We start from the raw sequence: 18,766 nt of genomic DNA on the forward strand, positions 1-18,766 counted from the left end.
GGGAATGGCTGATAACAGAGAGAATAGACTGACAGCAGGACAGGGGAATGGCTGATAACAGAGAGAAATAGACTGACAGCAGGACAGGGATTGGCTGATAACAGAGAGAATAGACTGACAGCAGGACAGGGGAATGGCTGATAACAGAGAGAAATAGACTGAGAGCAGGACGAGGGAATGGCTGATAACATAGAGAAATAGACTGACAGCAGGATGGGGGAATGGCTGATAACAGAGAGAAATAGACTGACAGCAGGACGGGGAATGGCTGATAACAGAGAGAAGTAGACTGACAGCAGGACGGGGAATGGCTGATAACAGAGAGAAATAGACTGACAGCAGGACGGGGAATGGCTGATAACAGAGAGAATAGACTGACAGCAGGACGGGGGAGTGGCTGATAACAGGGATAAATAACCTGACAGCAGGACAGGGGGATGGCTTATAAGAGAGAGAAATAGACTGACAGCAGGACGGGGAATGGCTGATAACAGACAGAAATAGACTGACAGCGGGATGGGGAATGGATGATAACAGAGAGAAATAGACTGACAGCAGGACAGGGGGATGGCTGATAACAGAGAGAAATAGACTGACAGAGGGATGGGGAATGGCTGATAACAGAGAGAAATAGATTGACAGCAGGACCGGGATTGGCTGATAACAGAGAGAATAGACTGACAGCAGGACAGGGGAATGGCTGATAACAGAGAGAATAGACTGACAGCAGGACAGGGGAATGGCTGATAACAGAGAGAATAGACTGACAGCAGGACAGGGGAATGACTGATAACAGAGAGAATAGACTGACAGCAGGACAGGGGAATGGCTGATAACTGAGAGAAATAGAATGACAGCAGGACAGGGGAATGGCTGATAACAGAGAGAAATAGACTGACAGCGGGATGGGGAATGGCTGATAACAGAGAGAAAAAGACTGACAGCAGGATGGGGGAATGGCTGATAACAGAGAGAAATAGACTGATCGCAGGATGGGGGAATTGCTGATAAATGAGAGAAATAGGCTGACAGCAGGACTGGGATTGGCTGATAACAGAGAGAAATAGACTGACAGCAGGACAGGGGAATGGCTGATAACAGAGAGAAATAGACTGACATCGGGATGGGGAATGGCTGATAACAGAGAAATAGACTGACAGTGGGATGGGGAATGGCTGATAACAGAGAGAATAGACTGACAGCAGGACGGGGAATGGCTGATAACAGAGAGAAATAGACTGACAGCAGGACAGGGGAATGGCTGATAACAGAGAGAATAGAATGACAGCAGGACGGAGGAATGGCTGATAACAGAGAGAATTAGACTGACAGCAGGACGGGGGAATGGATGATAACAGAGAGAAATAGACTGACTGCAGGACAGGGGAATGGCTGATAACAGAGAGAAATAGACTGACAGCAGGACGGGGAATGGCTGATAACAGAGAGAATAGACAGACCGCAGGACGGAGGAATGGCTGATAACAGAGAGAATAGACTGACAGCAGGACATGGGAATGGCTGATAACAGAGAGAAATAGACTGACAGCAGCATGGGGAATGGCTGATAACAGAGAGAAAAAGACTGACAGCAGGATGGGGGAATTGCTGATAACAGAGAGAAATAGACTGACCCAGGACAGGGGAATGGCTGATAAAGAGAAATAGACTGACAGCAGGACGGGGATTGGCTGTTAACAGAGAGAAATAGACTGACAGCAGGACAGGGGAATGGCTGATAACAGAGAGAAAAAGACTGACAGCAGGATGGGGGAATTGCTGATAACAGAGAGAAATAGACTGACCCAGGACAGGGGAATGGCTGATAAAGAGAAATAGACTGACAGCAGGACGGGGATTGGCTGTTAACAGAGAGAAATAGACTGACAGAAGGACAGGGGAATGGCTGATAACAGAGAGAAAAAGACTGACAGCAGGATGGGGGAATGGCTGATAACAGAGAGAAATAGACTGACAGCAGGATGGGAATTGGCTGTTAACAGAGAGAAATAGACTGACAGCAGGACAGGGGAATGGCTGATAACAGAGAAAAATAGACTGACAGCGGCATGGGGAATGGCTGATAACAGAGAGAAATAGACTGACAACAGGACAAGGATTGGCTGATAACAGATAGAAATAGACTGACAGCAGGACAGGGGAATGGCTGATAACAGAGAGAAATAGACTGACAGCAGGACGTGGAATGGCTGATAACAGAGAGAAATAGACTTACAGCAGAACGGGAGAATGGCTGATAACAGAGAGAAATAGACTGACCGCAGGACTGGGGAATGGCTGATAACAGAGAGATAAAGACTGACAGCAGGATCGGGATTGGCTGATAACAGAGAGAAATTGACTGACAGCAGGACAGGGGAATGGCTGATAACAGAGAGAATAGACTGACAGCAGGACAGGGGAATGGCTGATAACTGAGAGAAATAGAATGACAGCAGGACAGGGGAATGGCTGATAACAGAGAGAAATAGACTGACAGCAGGATGGGGAATGGCTGATAACAGAGAGAAAAAGACTGACAGCAGGATGGGGGAATGGCTGATAACAGAGAGAAATAGACTGATCGCAGGATGGGGGAATTGCTGATAAATGAGAGAAATAGGCTGACAGCAGGACTGGGATTGGCTGATAACAGAGAGAAATAGACTGACAGCAGGACAGGGGAATGGCTGATAACAGAGAGAAATAGACTGACATCGGGATGGGGAATGGCTGATAACAGAGAGAAATAGACTGACAGCAGGACGGGGAATGGCTGATAACAGAGAGAAATAGACTGACAGCAGGATGGGGAATGGCTGATAACAGAGAGAAAAAGACTGACAGCAGGATGGGGGAATGGCTGATAACAGAGAGAAATAGACTGATCGCAGGATGGGGGAATTGCTGATAAATGAGAGAAATAGGCTGACAGCAGGACTGGGATTGGCTGATAACAGAGAGAAATAGACTGACAGCAGGACAGGGGAATGGCTGATAACAGAGAGAAATAGACTGACATCGGGATGGGGAATGGCTGATAACAGAGAGAAATAGACTGACAGCAGGACGGGGAATGGCTGATAACAGAGAGAAATAGACTGACAGCAGGATGGGGAATGGTTGATAACAGAGAAATAGACTGACAGTGGGATGGGGAATGGCTGATAACAGAGAGAATAGACTGACAGCAGGACGGGGAATGGCTGATAACAGAGAGAAATAGACTGACAGCAGGATGGGGAATGGCTGATAACAGAGAGAATAGAATGACAGCAGGACGGAGAAATGGCTGATAACAGAGAGAATTAGACTGACAGCAGGACGGGGGAATGGCTGATAACAGAGAGAAATAGACTGACTGCAGGACAGGGGAATGGCTGATAACAGAGAGAAATAGACTGACAGCAGGACGGGGAATGGCTGATAACAGAGAGAATAGACAGACCGCAGGACGGAGGAATGGCTGATAACAGAGAGAATAGACTGACAGCAGGACATGGGAATGGCTGATAACAGAGAGAAATAGACTGACAGCAGCATGGGGAATGGCTGATAACAGAGAGAAAAAGACTGACAGCAGGATGGGGGAATTGCTGATAACAGAGAGAAATAGACTGACCCAGGACAGGGGAATGGCTGATATAGAGAAATAGACTGACAGCAGGACGGGGATTGGCTGTTAACAGAGAGAAATAGACTGACAGCAGGACAGGGGAATGGCTGATAACAGAGAGAAAAAGACTGACAGCAGGATGGGGGAATTGCTGATAACAGAGAGAAATAGACTGACCCAGGACAGGGGAATGGCTGATAAAGAGAAATAGACTGACAGCAGGACGGGGATTGGCTGTTAACAGAGAGAAAGAGACTGACAGCAGGACAGGGGAATGGCTGATAACAGAGAGAAAAAGACTGACAGCAGGATGGGGGAATGGCTGATAACAGAGAGAAATAGACTGACAGCAGGATGGGGATTGGCTGTTAACAGAGAGAAATAGACTGACAGCAGGACAGGGGAATGGCTGATAACAGAGAGAAATAGACTGACAGCGGCATGGGGAATGGCTGATAACAGAGAGAAATAGACTGACAACAGGACAAGGATTGGCTGATAACAGAGAGAAATAGACTGACAGCAGGACAGGGGAATGGCTGATAACAGAGAGAAATAGACTGACAGCAGGACGGGGAATGGCTGATAACAGAGAGAAATAGACTTACAGCAGAACGGGGGAATGGCTGATAATAGAGAGAAATAGACTGACCGCAGGACTGGGGAATGGCTGATAACAGAGAGATAAAGACTGACAGCAGGATCTGGATTGGCTGATAACAGAGAGAAATTGACTGACAGCAGGACAGGGGAATGGCTGATAACAGAGAGAATAGACTGACAGCAGGACAGGGGAATGGCTGATAACAGAGAGAAATAGACTGAGAGCAGGACGAGGGAATGGCTGATAACAGAGAGAAATAGACTGACAGCAGGACGGGGGAATGGCTGATCACAGAGAGAAATAGACAGAATGCAGAACGGGGAATGGTTGATAACAGAGAGAAATAGACTGACAGCAGGACGGGGAATGGCTGATAACAGAGAGAAATAGACTGACAGCAGGACGGGGAATGGCTGATAACAGAGATAATAGACTGACAGCAGGACGGGGGAGTGGCTGATATTAGGGATAAATAGCCTGACAGCAGGACGGGGGAATGGCTTATAATAGAGAGAAATAGACTGACAGCAGGACGGGGAATGGCTGATAACAGAGAGAAATAGACTGACAGCAGGACAGGGGGATGGCTGATAACAGGGATAAATAACCTGACAGCAGGACAGGGGGATGGCTTATAAGAGAGAGAAATAGACTGACAGCAGGACGGGGAATGGCTGATAACAGACAGAAATAGACTGACAGCGGGATGGGGAATGGATGATAACAGAGAGAAATAGACTGACAGCAGGACAGGGGCATGGCTGATAACAGAGAGAAATAGACTGACAGAGGGATGGGGAATGGCTGATAACAGAGAGAAATAGATTGACAGCAGGACCGGGATTGGCTGATAACAGAGAGAATAGACTGACAGCAGGACAGGGGAATGGCTGATAACAGAGAGAATAGACTGACAGCAGGACAGGGGAATGGCTGATAACAGAGAGAATAGACTGACAGCAGGACAGGGGAATGACTGATAACAGAGAGAATAGACTGACAGCAGGACAGGGGAATGGCTGATAACTGAGAGAAATAGAATGACAGCAGGACAGGGGAATGGCTGATAACAGAGAGAAATAGACTGACAGCAGGACAGGGGAATGGCTGATAACAGAGAGAATAGACTGACAGCAGGACAGGGGAATGGCTGATAACAGAGAGAATAGACTGACAGCAGGACAGGGGAATTGCTGATAACAGAGAGAAATAGACTGACAGCAGGACCGGGATTGGCTGATAACAGAGAGAAATTGACAGAATGCAGGACGGTGAATGGCTGATAACAGAGAGAAACAGACTGACAGCAGGACGGGGAATGGCTGATAACAGAGAGAAATAGACTGACAGCAGGACGGGGAATGGCTGCTAACAGAGAGAAATAGACTGACAGCAGGACGGGGGAATGGCTTATAAGAGAGAGGAATAGACTGACAGCAGGACGGGGAATGGCTGATAACAGAGAGAAATAGACTGACAGCGGGATGGGGAATGGCTGATAACAGAGCGAAATAGACTGACAGCAGGACGGGGAATGGCTGATAACAGAGAGAATAGACTGACAGCAGGACATGGGAATGGCTGATAACAGAGAGAAATAGACTGACAGCAGGACGGGGAATGGCAGATAACAGAGAGAAATAGACTGACAGCGGGATGGGGAATGGCTGATAACAGAGAGAAATAGACTGACAGCAGGTTGGGGAATGGCTGATAACAGAGAGAAATAGACTGACAGCAGGACAAGGATTAGCTGATATCAGAGAGAAATAGACTGACAGCAGGACGGGGAATGGCTGATAACAGAGAGAAATAGACTGACAGCAGGACGGAGGAATGGCTGATAACAGAGAGAAATTGACTGACCGCAGGACGGGGGAATGGCTGATAACAGAGAGAAAAAGACTGACAGCAGGATCGGGATTGGCTGATAGAGAGAAATTGACTGACAGCAGGACAGGGGAATGGCTGATAACAGAGAGAATAGACTGACAGCAGGACAAAGGAATGGCTGATAACAGAGAGAAATAGACTGAGAGCAGGACGAGGGAATGGCTGATAACAGAGAGAAATAGACTGACAGCAGGACGGGGGAATGGCTGATAACAGAGAGAAATAGACTGACAGCAGGACGGGGGAGTGGCTGATAACAGAGAGAAATAGCCTGACAGCAGGCCGGTGGAATGGCTTATAAGAGAGAGAAATAGACTGACAGCAGGACGGGGAATGGCTGATAACAGAGAGAAATAGACTGACAGCAGGATGGGGAATGGCTGATAACAGAGAGAAATAGACTGACAGCAGGACAGGGGGATGGCTGATAACAGATAGAAATAGACTGACATCGGGATGGGGAATGGCTGATAACAGAGAGAAATAGACTGACAGCAGGACCGGGATTGGCTGATAACAGAGAGAAATAGACTGACAGCAGGACGGGGGAATGGCTGATAACAGAGAGAATAGACTAACAGCAGGACAGGGGAATGGCTGATAACAGAGAAATAGAATGACAGCGGGATGGGGAATGGCTGATAACAGAGAGAAATAGACTGACCGCAGGACGGGGAAATGGCTGATAACAGAGAGAAATAGACTGACATCGGGACAAGGAATGTCCCTCTGTTATCAGCCATTCTCCTGTCCTGCTGTCAGTCTATTTCTCTCTGTTATCAGCCATTCCTCTGTCCTTCTGTCAGTCTATTTCTCTCTGTTATCAGCAATTCCCCCATCCTGCTGTCAGTCTATTTCTCTCTGTTATCAGCCATTCCCCTGTCCTGCTGTCAGTCTATTTCTCTCTGTTATCAGCCATTCCCCTGTCCTGCTGTCAGTCTATTCTCTCTTTTATCAGCCATTCCCCTGTCCTGCTGTCAGTCTATTTCTCTCTGTTATCAGCAATTCTCCTGTCCTGCAGTCAATCTATTTCTCTCTGTTATCAGCCATTCCTCCGTCCTGCTGTCAGTCTATTTCTCTCTGTTATCAGCCACTCACCGTCTTGCTGTCAGTCTTTTTCTCTCTTTTTTTCAGCCATTCCCCCGTCCTGCTGTCAGTCTATTTCTCTCTGTTATCAGCCATTCCCATGTCCTGCTGTCAGTCTATTCTCTCTGTTATCAGTCATTCTCCCGTCCTGATGTCATTCTATATCTCTCTGTTATCAGCCATTACCCGTCCTACTGTCAGTCTATTTCTCTCTGTTTACAGCCATTCCCCCGTCCTGCTGTCAGTCTATTTCTCTCTGTTATCAGCCATTCCCCCGTCCTGCTGTCAGTCCATTTCTCTCTGTTATCAGCCATTCCCAGGTCCTGCTGTCAGTCTTTTTCTCTCTGTTATCAGCCATTCCCCCGTCCTGCTGACAGTCTATTTCTCTCTGTTATCAGCCATTCCCCCATCCTGCTGTCAGTCTATTTCTCTCTGTTATCAGCCATTTCGCCGTCCTGCTGTCAGTCCATTTCTCTCTGTTATCAGCCATTCCCCCTCCTGCTGTCAGTTTATTTCTCTCTGTTATCAGCCATTCCCCCGTCCTGCTGACAGTCTATTTCTCTCTGTTATCAGCCATTTCACCGTGCTGCTGTCAGTCTATTTCTCTCTGTTATCAGCCATTCCCCCGTCCTGCTGTGAGTCTATTTCTCTATGTTATCAGCCATTCCCCCGTCCTGCTGTCAGTCTATTTCTCTATGTTATCAGCCATTCCTCCGTCCTGCTGTCAGTCTATTCTCTCTGTTATCAGCCATTCCCCGCCCTGCTGTCTGTCTATTTCTCTCTGTGATCAGCCATTCCCCCGTCCTGCTGTCAGTCTATTCTCTCTGTTATCAGCCACTCCCCCGTCCTGCTGTCAGTCTATTTCTCTCTGTTATCAGCCATTCCTCCGTGCTGCTGCCAGTCTATTTCTCTCTGTTATCAGCAATTCCCCCATCCTGCTGTCAGTCTTTTTCTCTCTGTTATCAGTCATTCCCCTGTCCTGCTGTCAGTCTATTTCTCTCTGTTATCAGCCATTCTCCTGTCCTGCAGTCAGTCTATTTCTCTCTGTTATCAGCCATTCCCCCGTCCTGCTGTCAGTCAATTTCTCTCTGTTATCAGCAATTCCTCCGTCCTGCTGTCAGTCTATTCTCTCTGTTATCAGCCACTCACCGTCCTGCTGTCAGTCTATTTCTCTCTGTTTTCAGCCATTCCCCGTCCTGCGGTCAGTCTATTCTCCCTGTTATCAGCCACTCCCCCGTCCTGCTGTCAGTCTATTTCTATCTGATATCAGCCATACCTCCGTCCTGCTGTCAGTCTATTTCTCTCTGTTATCAGCCATTCCCCGTCCTGCTGTGAGTCTTTTTCTCTCTGTTATCAGCCATTCCCATGTCCTGCTGTCAGTCTTTTTCTCTCTGTTATCAGCCATTCCCCCGTCCTGCTGTCAGTCTATTTCTCTCTGTTATCAGCCATTCCCCCATCCTGCTGTCAGTCTATTTCTCTCTGTTATCAGCCATTCCCCCGTCCTGCTGTCAGTCTTTTTATCTTTGCTATCAGCCATTCTCCCGTCCTGCTGTCAGTCTATTTCTCTCTGTTATCAGCCGTTCCCCCGTCCTGCTGTCAGTCTATTTCTCTATGTTATCAGCCATTCCCCCATCCTGCTGTCAGTCTATTTCTCTCTGTTATCAGCCATTCCTCCGTCCTGCTGTCAGTCTATTCTCTCTGTTATCAGCCACTCACCGTCCTGCTGTCAGTCTTTTTCTCTCTGTTATCAGCCATTCCCCCGTCCTGCTGTCAGTCTATTTCTCTCTGTTTTCAGCCATTCCCCCGTCCTGCTGTCAGTCTATTTCTCTCTGTTATCAGCCATTCCCCGTCGTGCCGTCAGTCTATTTCTCTCTGTTATCAGCAATTCCCCCGTCCTGCTGTCAGTCCATTTCTCTCTGTTATCAGCCATTCCCCCGTCCTGCGGTCAGTCTATTCTCTCTGTTATCAGCCATTCCCCGTCCTGCTGTCAGTCTATTTCTCTCTGTTATCAGCCATTCCCCGTCCTGCTGTCAGTCTTCTTCTCTCTGTTATCAGCCATTCCCCCGTCCTGCTGTCAGTCTATTGTCTCTGTTATCAGCCATTCCCCGTCCTGCTGTGAGTCTTTTTCTCTCTGTTATCAGCCATTCCCCCGTCCTGCTGTCAGTCTATTTCTCTCTGTTATCAGCCATTCCCCCATCCTGCTGTCAGTCTATTTCTCTCTGTTATCAGCCATTCCCCCGTCCTGCTGTCAGTCTTTTTATCTTTGCTATCAGCCATTCTCCCGTCCTGCTGTCAGTCTATTTCTCTCTGTTATCAGCCGTTCCCCCGTCCTGCTGTCAGTCTATTTCTCTATGTTATCAGCCATTCCCCCATCCTGCTGTCAGTCTATTTCTCTCTGTTATCAGCCATTCCTCCGTCCTGCTGTCAGTCTATTCTCTCTGTTATCAGCCACTCACCGTCCTGCTGTCAGTCTTTTTCTCTCTGTTATCAGCCATTCCCCCGTCCTGCTGTCAGTCTATTTCTCTCTGTTTTCAGCCATTCCCCCGTCCTGCTGTCAGTCTATTTCTCTCTGTTATCAGCCATTCCCCGTCGTGCCGTCAGTCTATTTCTCTCTGTTATCAGCCATTCCCCCGTCCTGCTGTCAGTCCATTTCTCTCTGTTATCAGCCATTCCCCCGTCCTGCGGTCAGTCTATTCTCTCTGTTATCAGCCATTCCCCGTCCTGCTGTCAGTCTATTTCTCTCTGTTATCAGCCATTCCCCGTCCTGCTGTCAGTCTTCTTCTCTCTGTTATCAGCCATTCCCCCGTCCTGCTGTCAGTCTATTGTCTCTGTTATCAGCCATTCCCCCATCCTGCTGTCAGTCTATTTCTCTCTGTTATCAGCCATTCCTCCGTCCTGCTGTCAGTCTATTCTCTCTGTTATCAGCCATTCCCCGTCCTGCTGTCAGTTTATTTCTCTCTGTTATCAGCCATTCCCCCGTCCTGCTGTCAGTCTTTTTATCTCTGCTATCAGCCATTCCTCCGTCCTGCTGTCAGTCTATTCTCTCTGTTATCAGCAATTCCCGGCCCTGCTGTCTGTCTATTTCTCTCTGTGATCAGCCATTCCCCCTCCTGCTGTCAGTCTATTTCTCTCTGTTATCAGCCATTCCACCGTCCTGCTGTCAGTCTTTTTCTCTCTGCTATCAGCCATTCCCCTGTCCTGCTGTCAGTCTATTCTCTCTGTTATCAGGACGGGGAATGGCTGATAACAAAGAGAATAGACTGACAGCAGGACGGAGGAATGGCTGATAACAGAGAGAAATAGACTGACAGCAGGACGGGGGTATGGCTGATAACAGAGAGAAATAAACTGACAGCTGGACGGGGAATGGCTGATAACAGAGAGAATAGACTGACAGCAGGACGGGGGAATGGCTGATAACAGGGATACATAGCCTGACAGCAGGACGGGGGAATGGCTTATAACAGAGAGAAATAGACTGACAGCAGGACGGGGAATGGCCGATAACAGAGATAAATAGACTGACAGCGGGATGGGGAATGGCTGATAACAGAGAGAAATAGACTGACAGGAGGACAGGGGGATGGCTGATAACAGAGAGAAATAGACTGACAGCGGGATGGGGAATGGCTGATAACAGAGAGAAATAGACTGACAGCAGGACCGGGATTGGCTGATAACAGAGAGAAATAGACTGACAGCAGGACAGGGGAATGGCTGATAACAGAGAGAATAGACTGACAGCAGGACAGGGGAATGGCTGATAACAGAGAGAATAGACTGACAGCAGGACAAGGGAATGGCTGATAACAGAGAGAAATAGACTGACAGCAGGACCGGGATTGGCTGATAACAGAGAGAAATTGACTGACAGCAGGACAGGGGAATGGCTGATAACAGAGAGAATAGACTGACAGCAGGACAGGGGAATGGCTGATAACAGAGAGAAATAGACTGAGAGCAGGACGAGGGAATGGCTGATATCAGAGAGAAATAGACTGACAGCAGGATGGGGGAATGGCTGATAACAGAGAGAAATAGACAGAATGCAGGACGGGGAATGGCTGATAACAGAGAGAAATAGACTGACAGCAGGACGGGGAATGGCTGATAACAGAGAGAATAGATTGACTGCAGGACGGGGGAGTGGCTGATAACAGGGATAAATAGCCTGACAGCAGGACGGGGGAATGGCTTATAAGAGAGAGAAATAGACTGACAGCAGGACGGGGAATGGCTGATAACAGAGAGAAATAGACTGACAGCGGGATGGGGAATGGCTGATAACAGAGAGGAATAGACTGACAGCAGGACAGGGGGATGGATGATAACAGAGAGAAATAGACTGACAGCAGGACAGGGGAATGGCTGATAACAGAGAGATATAGAATGACAGCAGGACGGGGGAATGGCTGATAACAGAGAGAATAGACTGACAGCAGGACGGGGATTGGCTGTTAACAGAGAGAAATAGACTGACAGCAGGACAGGGGAATGGCTGATAACAGAGAGAAAAAGACTGACAGCAGGATGGGGGAATGGCTGATAACAGAGAGAAATAGACTGACAGCAGGATTGGCAATGGCTGATAACAGAGAGAAATAGACTGACAGCGGGATGGGGAATGGCTGATAACAGAGAGAAAAAGACTGACCCAGGACGGGGGAATGGCTTATAAAGAGAAATAGACTGACAGCAGGACGGGGATTGGCTGTTAACAGAGAGAAATAGACTGACAGCAGGACAGGGGAATGGCTGATAACAGAGAGAAAAAGACTGACAGCAGGATGGGGGAATGGCTGATAACAGAGAGAAATAGACTGACAGCAGGATGGGGAATGGCTGATAACAGAGAGAAATAGACTGACAGCGGGATGGGGAATGGCTGATAACAGAGAGGAATAGACTGACAGCAGGACAGGGGGATGGATGATAACAGAGAGAAATAGACTGACAGCAGGACGGGGAATGGCTGATAACAGAGAGATATAGAATGACAGCAGGACGGGGGAATGGCTGATAACAGAGAGAATAGACTGACAGCAGGACATGGGAATGGCTGATAACAGAGAGAAATAGACTGACAGCAGGACGGGGAATGGCTGATAACAGAGAGAAATAGACTGACAGCAGGATGGGGAATGGTTGATAACAGAGAAATAGACTGACAGTGGGATGGGGAATGGCTGATAACAGAGAGAATAGACTGACAGCAGGACGGGGAATGGCTGATAACAGAGAGAAATAGACTGACAGCAGGATGGGGAATGGCTGATAACAGAGAGAATAGACTGACAGCAGGACGGAGGAATGGCAGATAACAGAGAGAATTAGACTGACAGCAGGACGGGGGAATGGCTGATAACAGAGAGAAATAGACTGACTGCAGGACAGGGGAGTGGCTGATAACAGAGAGAAATAGACTGACAGCAGGACGGGGAATGGCTGATAACAGAGAGAATAGACAGACAGCAGGATGGAGGAATGGCTGATAACAGAGAGAATAGACTGACAGCAGGACATGGGAATGGCTGATAACAGAGAGAAATAGACTGACAGCAGAATGGGGAATGGCTGATAACAGAGAGAAAAAGACTGACCCAGGACGGGGGAATGGCTGATAAAGAGAAATAGACTGACAGCAGGATGGGGATTGGCTGTTAACAGAGAGAAATAGACTGACAGCAGGACAGGGGAATGGCTGATAACAGAGAGAAATAGACTGACAGCGGCATGGGGAATGGCTGATAACAGAGAGAAATAGACTGACAGCAGGACAAGGATTGGCTGATAACAGAGAGAAATAGACTGACAGCAGGACAGGGGAATGGCTGATAACAGAGAGAAATAGACTGACAGCAGGACGGGGAATGGCTGATAACAGAGAGAAATAGACTCACAGCAGGACGGGGGAATGGCTGATAACAGAGAGAAATAGACTGACCGTAGGACGGGGGAATGGCTGACAACTGAGAGAAAAAGACTGACAGCAGGATCGGGATTGGCTGATAACAGAGAGAAATAGACTGACAGAAGGACTGGGATTGGCTGATAACACAGAGAAATAGAATGACAGCAGGATGGGGGAATGGCTGATAACAGAGAGAAATAGACTGACCGCAGGATGGGGAAATTGCTGATAAATGAGAGAAATAGACTGACATCGGGATGGGGAATGGCTGATAACAGAGAGAAATAGACTGACAGCAGGACAGGGAATGGCTGATAACAGAGAGAAATAGACTGACAGCAGGATGGGGAATGGTTGATAACAGAGAAATAGACTGACAGTGGGATGGGGAATGGCTGATAACAGAGAGAATAGACTGACCGCAGGACGGGGAATGGCTGATAACAGAGAGAAATAGGCTGACAGCAGGACGGGGAAATGGCTGATAACAGAGAGAAATAGACTGACAGCAGGACAGGGGAATGGCTGATAACAGAGAGAAATAGACTGACCGCAGGGCAGGGGAATGGCTAATAACAGAGAGAAACAGACTGACAGCAGGACAGGGGAATGGCTGATAACAGAGAGAAATAGACTGACATCGGGACAAGGAATGTCCCTCTGTTATAAGCCATTCTCCTGTCCTGCAGTCAGTCTATTTCTATCTGTTATCAGCTATTCCCCCGTCCAGCTGCCAGTCTATTTCTCTCTGTTATCAGCCATTCCCCTGTCCTGCTGTCAGTCTATTCTCTTTGTTATCAGCCATTCCCCTGTCCTGCTGTCAGTCTATTCTCTCTGTTATCAGCCATTCCCCTGTCCTGCTGTCAGTCTATTTCTCTCTGTTATCAGCCAATCCCGTTCCTGCTGTCAGTCTATTTCTCTCTGTTATCAGCCATTCCCCCATCCTGCGGTCAGTCTATTTCTCTCTGTTATCAGCCATCCCCCTGTCCTGCTGTCAGTCTATTTCTCTCTGTTATCAGCCATTCCCCTGTCCTTCTGTCAGTCTATTTCTCTTTGTTATCAGCCAATTCCCGTCCTGCTGCCAGTCTATTTCTCTCTGTTATCAGCCATTCCCCTGTCCTGCTGTCAGTCTATTCTCTTTGTTATCAGCCATTCCCCTGTCCTGCTGTCAGTCTATTCTCTCTGTTATCAGCCATTCCCCTGTCCTGCTGTCAGTCTATTTCTCTCTGTTATCAGCCAATCCCGTTCCTGCTGTCAGTCTATTTCTCTCTGTTATCAGCCATTCCCCCATCCTGCTGTCAGTCTATTTCTCTCTGTTATCAGCCATCCCCCTGTCCTGCTGTCAGTCTATTTCTCTCTGTTATCAGCCATTCCCCTGTCCTTCTGTCAGTCTATTTCTCTTTGTTATCAGCCAATTCCCGTCCTGCTGTCAGTCTATTTCTCTCTGTTATCAGCAATTCCCCCATCCTGCTGTCAGTCTTTTTCTCTCTGTTATCAGCCATTCCCCATCCTGCTGTCAGTCTATTTCTCTCTGTTATCAGCCATTCCCCTGTCCTGCTGTCAGTCTATTTCTCTCTGTTATCAGCCATTCCCCTGTCCTGCTGTCAGTCTATTTCTCTCTGTTATCAGCCACTCACCGTCCTGCTGTCAGTCTTTTTCTCTCTGTTATCAGCCATTCCCATGTCCTGCTGTCAGTCTATTTCTCTCTGTTATCAGCCATTCTCCTGTCCTGCAGTCAGTCTATTTCTCTCTGTTATCAGCCATTCCCCCGTCCTACTGTCAGTCTATTTCTCTCTGTTATCAGCGATTCCTCCGTCCTGCTGTCAGTCTATTCTCTCTGTTATCAGCCATTCCCCTGTCCTGCTGTCAGTCTATTCTCTCTATTATCAGCCATTCCCCTGTCCTGCTGTCAGTCTATTTCTCTCTGTTATCATCCAATCCCGTTCCTGCTGTCAGTCTATTTCTGTCTGTTATCAGCCATTCCCCCATCCTGCGGTCAGTCTATTTCTCTCTGTTATCAGCCATCCCCCTGTCCTGCTGTCAGTCTATTTCTCTCTGTTATCAGCATTTCCCCATCCCGCTGTCAGTCTATTTCTCTCTGTTATCAGCCATGCCCCTGTCCTGCTGTCAGTCTATTTCTCTCTGTTATCAGCCATTCCCCTGTCCTTCTGTCAGTCTATTTCTCTCTGTTATCAGCCAATCCCCGTCCTGCTGTCAGTCTATTTCTCTCTGTTATCAGCCATTCCCCCGTCCTGGGTCAGTCTATTTCTCTCTGTTATCAGCAATTCCCCCATCCTGCTGTCAGTCTATTTCTCTCTGTTATCAGCCATTCCCCTGTCCTGCTGTCAGTCTATTTCTCTCTGTTTTCAGCCATTCTCCAGTCGTGCTGTCAGTCTATTTCTCTCTGTTATTAGCCATTCCCTCGTCCTGGGTCAGTCTATTTCTCTCTGTTATCAGCAATTCCCCCATCCTGCTGTCAGTCTTTTTCTCTCTGTTATCAGCCATTCCCCATCCTGCTGTCAGTCTATTTCTCTCTGTTATCAGCCATTCCCCTGTCCTGCTGTCAGTCTATTTCTCTCTATTATCAGCCATTCCCCTGTCCTGCTGTCAGTCTATTTCTCTCTGTTATCAGCCATTCTCCTGTCCTGCAGTCAGTCTATTTCTCTCTGTTATCAGCCATTCCCCTGTCCTGCTGTCAGTCTATTTCTCTCTGTTATCAGCCATTCTCCTGTCCTGCAGTCAGTCTATTTCACTCTGTTATCAGCCATTCCCCCGTCCTGCTGTCAGTCTATTTCTCTCTGTTATCAGCCATTCCTCCGTCCTGCTTTCAGTCTATTCTCTCTGTTATCAGCCATTCTGTCATGATCCCAATGGCAGGGGATCACAAAAGGACAAGCACAAAAAAACAGAACAAGCTCTAGGGTGATGGAAACTGAGCTGACCGCGATCCTGAACCTAATTCACAACACTAGCAGTAGCCGGGGAACGTGCCTACGATGATTCTAGACGTCTCGCGCCAGCCGAAGGACTAGCTTCCCCTATTAGTAGAAACAAAGACCACTCTTGCCTCCAGAGAAACACCCCACAGAAATAGCAGCCCCCCACATGTAATGACGGTGAAATGAGAGGAAAGCACATACGTAGTAATGAAAACAGATTCAGCAAAATGAGGCCCGCTAAAACTAGATAGCAGAGGATACAAAAGTGAACTGCGCGGTCAGCGAAAAACCCTACAAAAAACCATCCTGAAATTACTTGAACTCATGTGCCAACTCATGGAACATGAGGAGTAATATCAGCCCACTAGAGCAACCAGCAACAAGGAATCACATAACTGCAAGCTGGACTAAAACAAAAATAAAGCAAAACGTGGAACAGGAAAATCAAAAACTTAGCTTGTCCTGATGATTACAGAAGCGGAAAGCAGAGGTAACAAGACACACTGATTACATTGATCGCCGGCGAGGAAATGACAAGAAAGCCAGGTTAAATAGGAAACTCCCATATCCTGATAGAACAGGTGGACAACAGAGACCACAGAGAACACAAGTCACCCAGTACCATCTGTAACCACCAGAGGGAGCCCAAAAACAAAATCCACAACACCATTCCCCGTCCCGCTGTAAGTCTATTTCTCTCTGTTATCAGCCATTCACCGTCCTGCTGTCAGTCTTTTTCTCTCTGTTATCAGCCATTCCCCCGTCATGCTGTCAGTCTATTTCTCTCTGTTATCAGCCATTCCCATGTCCTGCTGTCAGTCTATTCTCTCTGTTATCAGCCAGTCCCCCGTCCTGCTGTCATTCTATATCTCTCTGTTATCAGCCATTTCACGTCCTGCTGTCAGTCTATTTCTCTCTGTTTTCAGCCATTCCCCCGTCCTGCTGTCATTCTATTTCTCTCTGTTATCAGCCATTCCCGTCGTGCCATCAGTCTATTTCTCTCTGTTATCAGCCATTCCCCCGTCCTGCTGTCAGTCCATTTCTCTCTGTTATCAGCCATTCCCCCGTCGTGCGGTCAATCTATTCTCTCTGTTATCAGCCACTCCCCCGTCCTGCTGTCAGTCTATTTCTCTCTGATATCAGCCATTCCTCCGTCCTGCTGTCAGTCTATTCTCTCTGTTATCAGCCATTCCCCGTCCCGCTGTCAGTCTATTTCTCTCTGTTATCAGCCATTCACGGTCCTGCTGTCAGTCTTTTTCTCTCTGTTATCAGCCATTCCCCTTTCCTGCTGTCAGTCTATTTCTCTCTGTTATCAGCCATTCCCCCGTCCTGCTGTCAGTCTTTCTTTCTCTGTTATCAGCCATTCCCCCGGCCTGCTGTCAGTCTATTTCTCTCTGTTATCAGCCATTCCCCCGTCCTGTTGTCAGTCTTTTTCTCTCTGCTATCAGACATTCCTCCGTCATGCTGTCAGTCTATTTCTCTCTGTTATCAGCCATTCCCCCATCCTGCTGTCAGTCTATTTCTCTCTGTTATCAGCCATTCCCCCTCCTGCTGTCAGTTTATTTCTCTCTATTATCAGCCATTCCCCCGTCCTGCTGTCAGTCTTTTTATCTCTGCTATAAGCCATTCCCCCATCCTGCTGTCAGTCTATTTCTCTCTGTTATCAGCCATTCCCCCGTCCTGCTGTCAGTCTATTTCTCTCTGTTATCAGCCATTCCCCCGTCCTGCTGTCAGTCTATTTCTCTCTGTTATCAGCCATTCCCCCGTCCAGCTGTGAGTCTATTTCTCTCTGTGATCAGCCATTCCCCCTCCTGCTGTCAGTCTATTTCTCTCTGTTATCAGCCATTCCCCCGTCCTGCTGTCAGTCTTTTTCTCTCTGCTATCAGCCATTCCCCTGTCCTGCTGTCAGTCTATTCTCTCTGTTATCAGGACGGGGAATGGCTGATAACAAAGAGAATAGACTGACAGCAGGACGGAGGAATGGCTGATAACAGAGAGAAATAGACTGACAGCAGGACGGGGGAATGGCTGATAACAGAGAGAAATTGACTGACAGCAGGACGGGGAATGGCTGATAACAGAGAGAAATAGACTGACAGCAGGACGGGGAATGGCTGATAACAGAGAGAAATAGACTGACAGGTGGACGGGGAATGGCTGATAACAGAGAGAATAGACTGACAGCAGGACGGGGGAATGGCTGATAACAGGGATAAATAGCCTGACAGCAGGACGGGGGAATGGCTTATAACAGAGAGAAATAGACTGACAGCAGGACGGGGAATGGCTGATAACAGAGAGAAATAGACTGACAGGAGGACAGGGGGATGGCTGATAACAGAGAGAAATAAACTGACAGCGGGATGGGGAATGGCTGATAACAGAGAGAAATAGACTGACAGCAGGACCGGGATTGGCTGATAACAGAGAGAAATAGACTGACAGCAGGATAGGGGAATGGCTGATAACAGAGAGAATAGACTGACAGCAGGACAGGGGAATGGCTGATAACAGAGAGAATAGACTGACAGCAGGACAGGGGAATGGCTGATAACAGAGAGAAATAGACTGACAGCAGGACAGGGATTGGCTGATAACAGAGAGAATAGACTGACAGCAGGACAGGGGAATGGCTGATAACAGAGAGAAATAGACTGAGAGCAGGACGAGGGAATGGCTGATAACATAGAGAAATAGACTGACAGCAGGATGGGGGA

Source organism: Ranitomeya imitator, chromosome 3, assembly GCF_032444005.1.
Source record: "Ranitomeya imitator isolate aRanImi1 chromosome 3, aRanImi1.pri, whole genome shotgun sequence".
In the NCBI taxonomy this organism is placed as follows: Eukaryota; Metazoa; Chordata; class Amphibia; order Anura; family Dendrobatidae; genus Ranitomeya; species Ranitomeya imitator.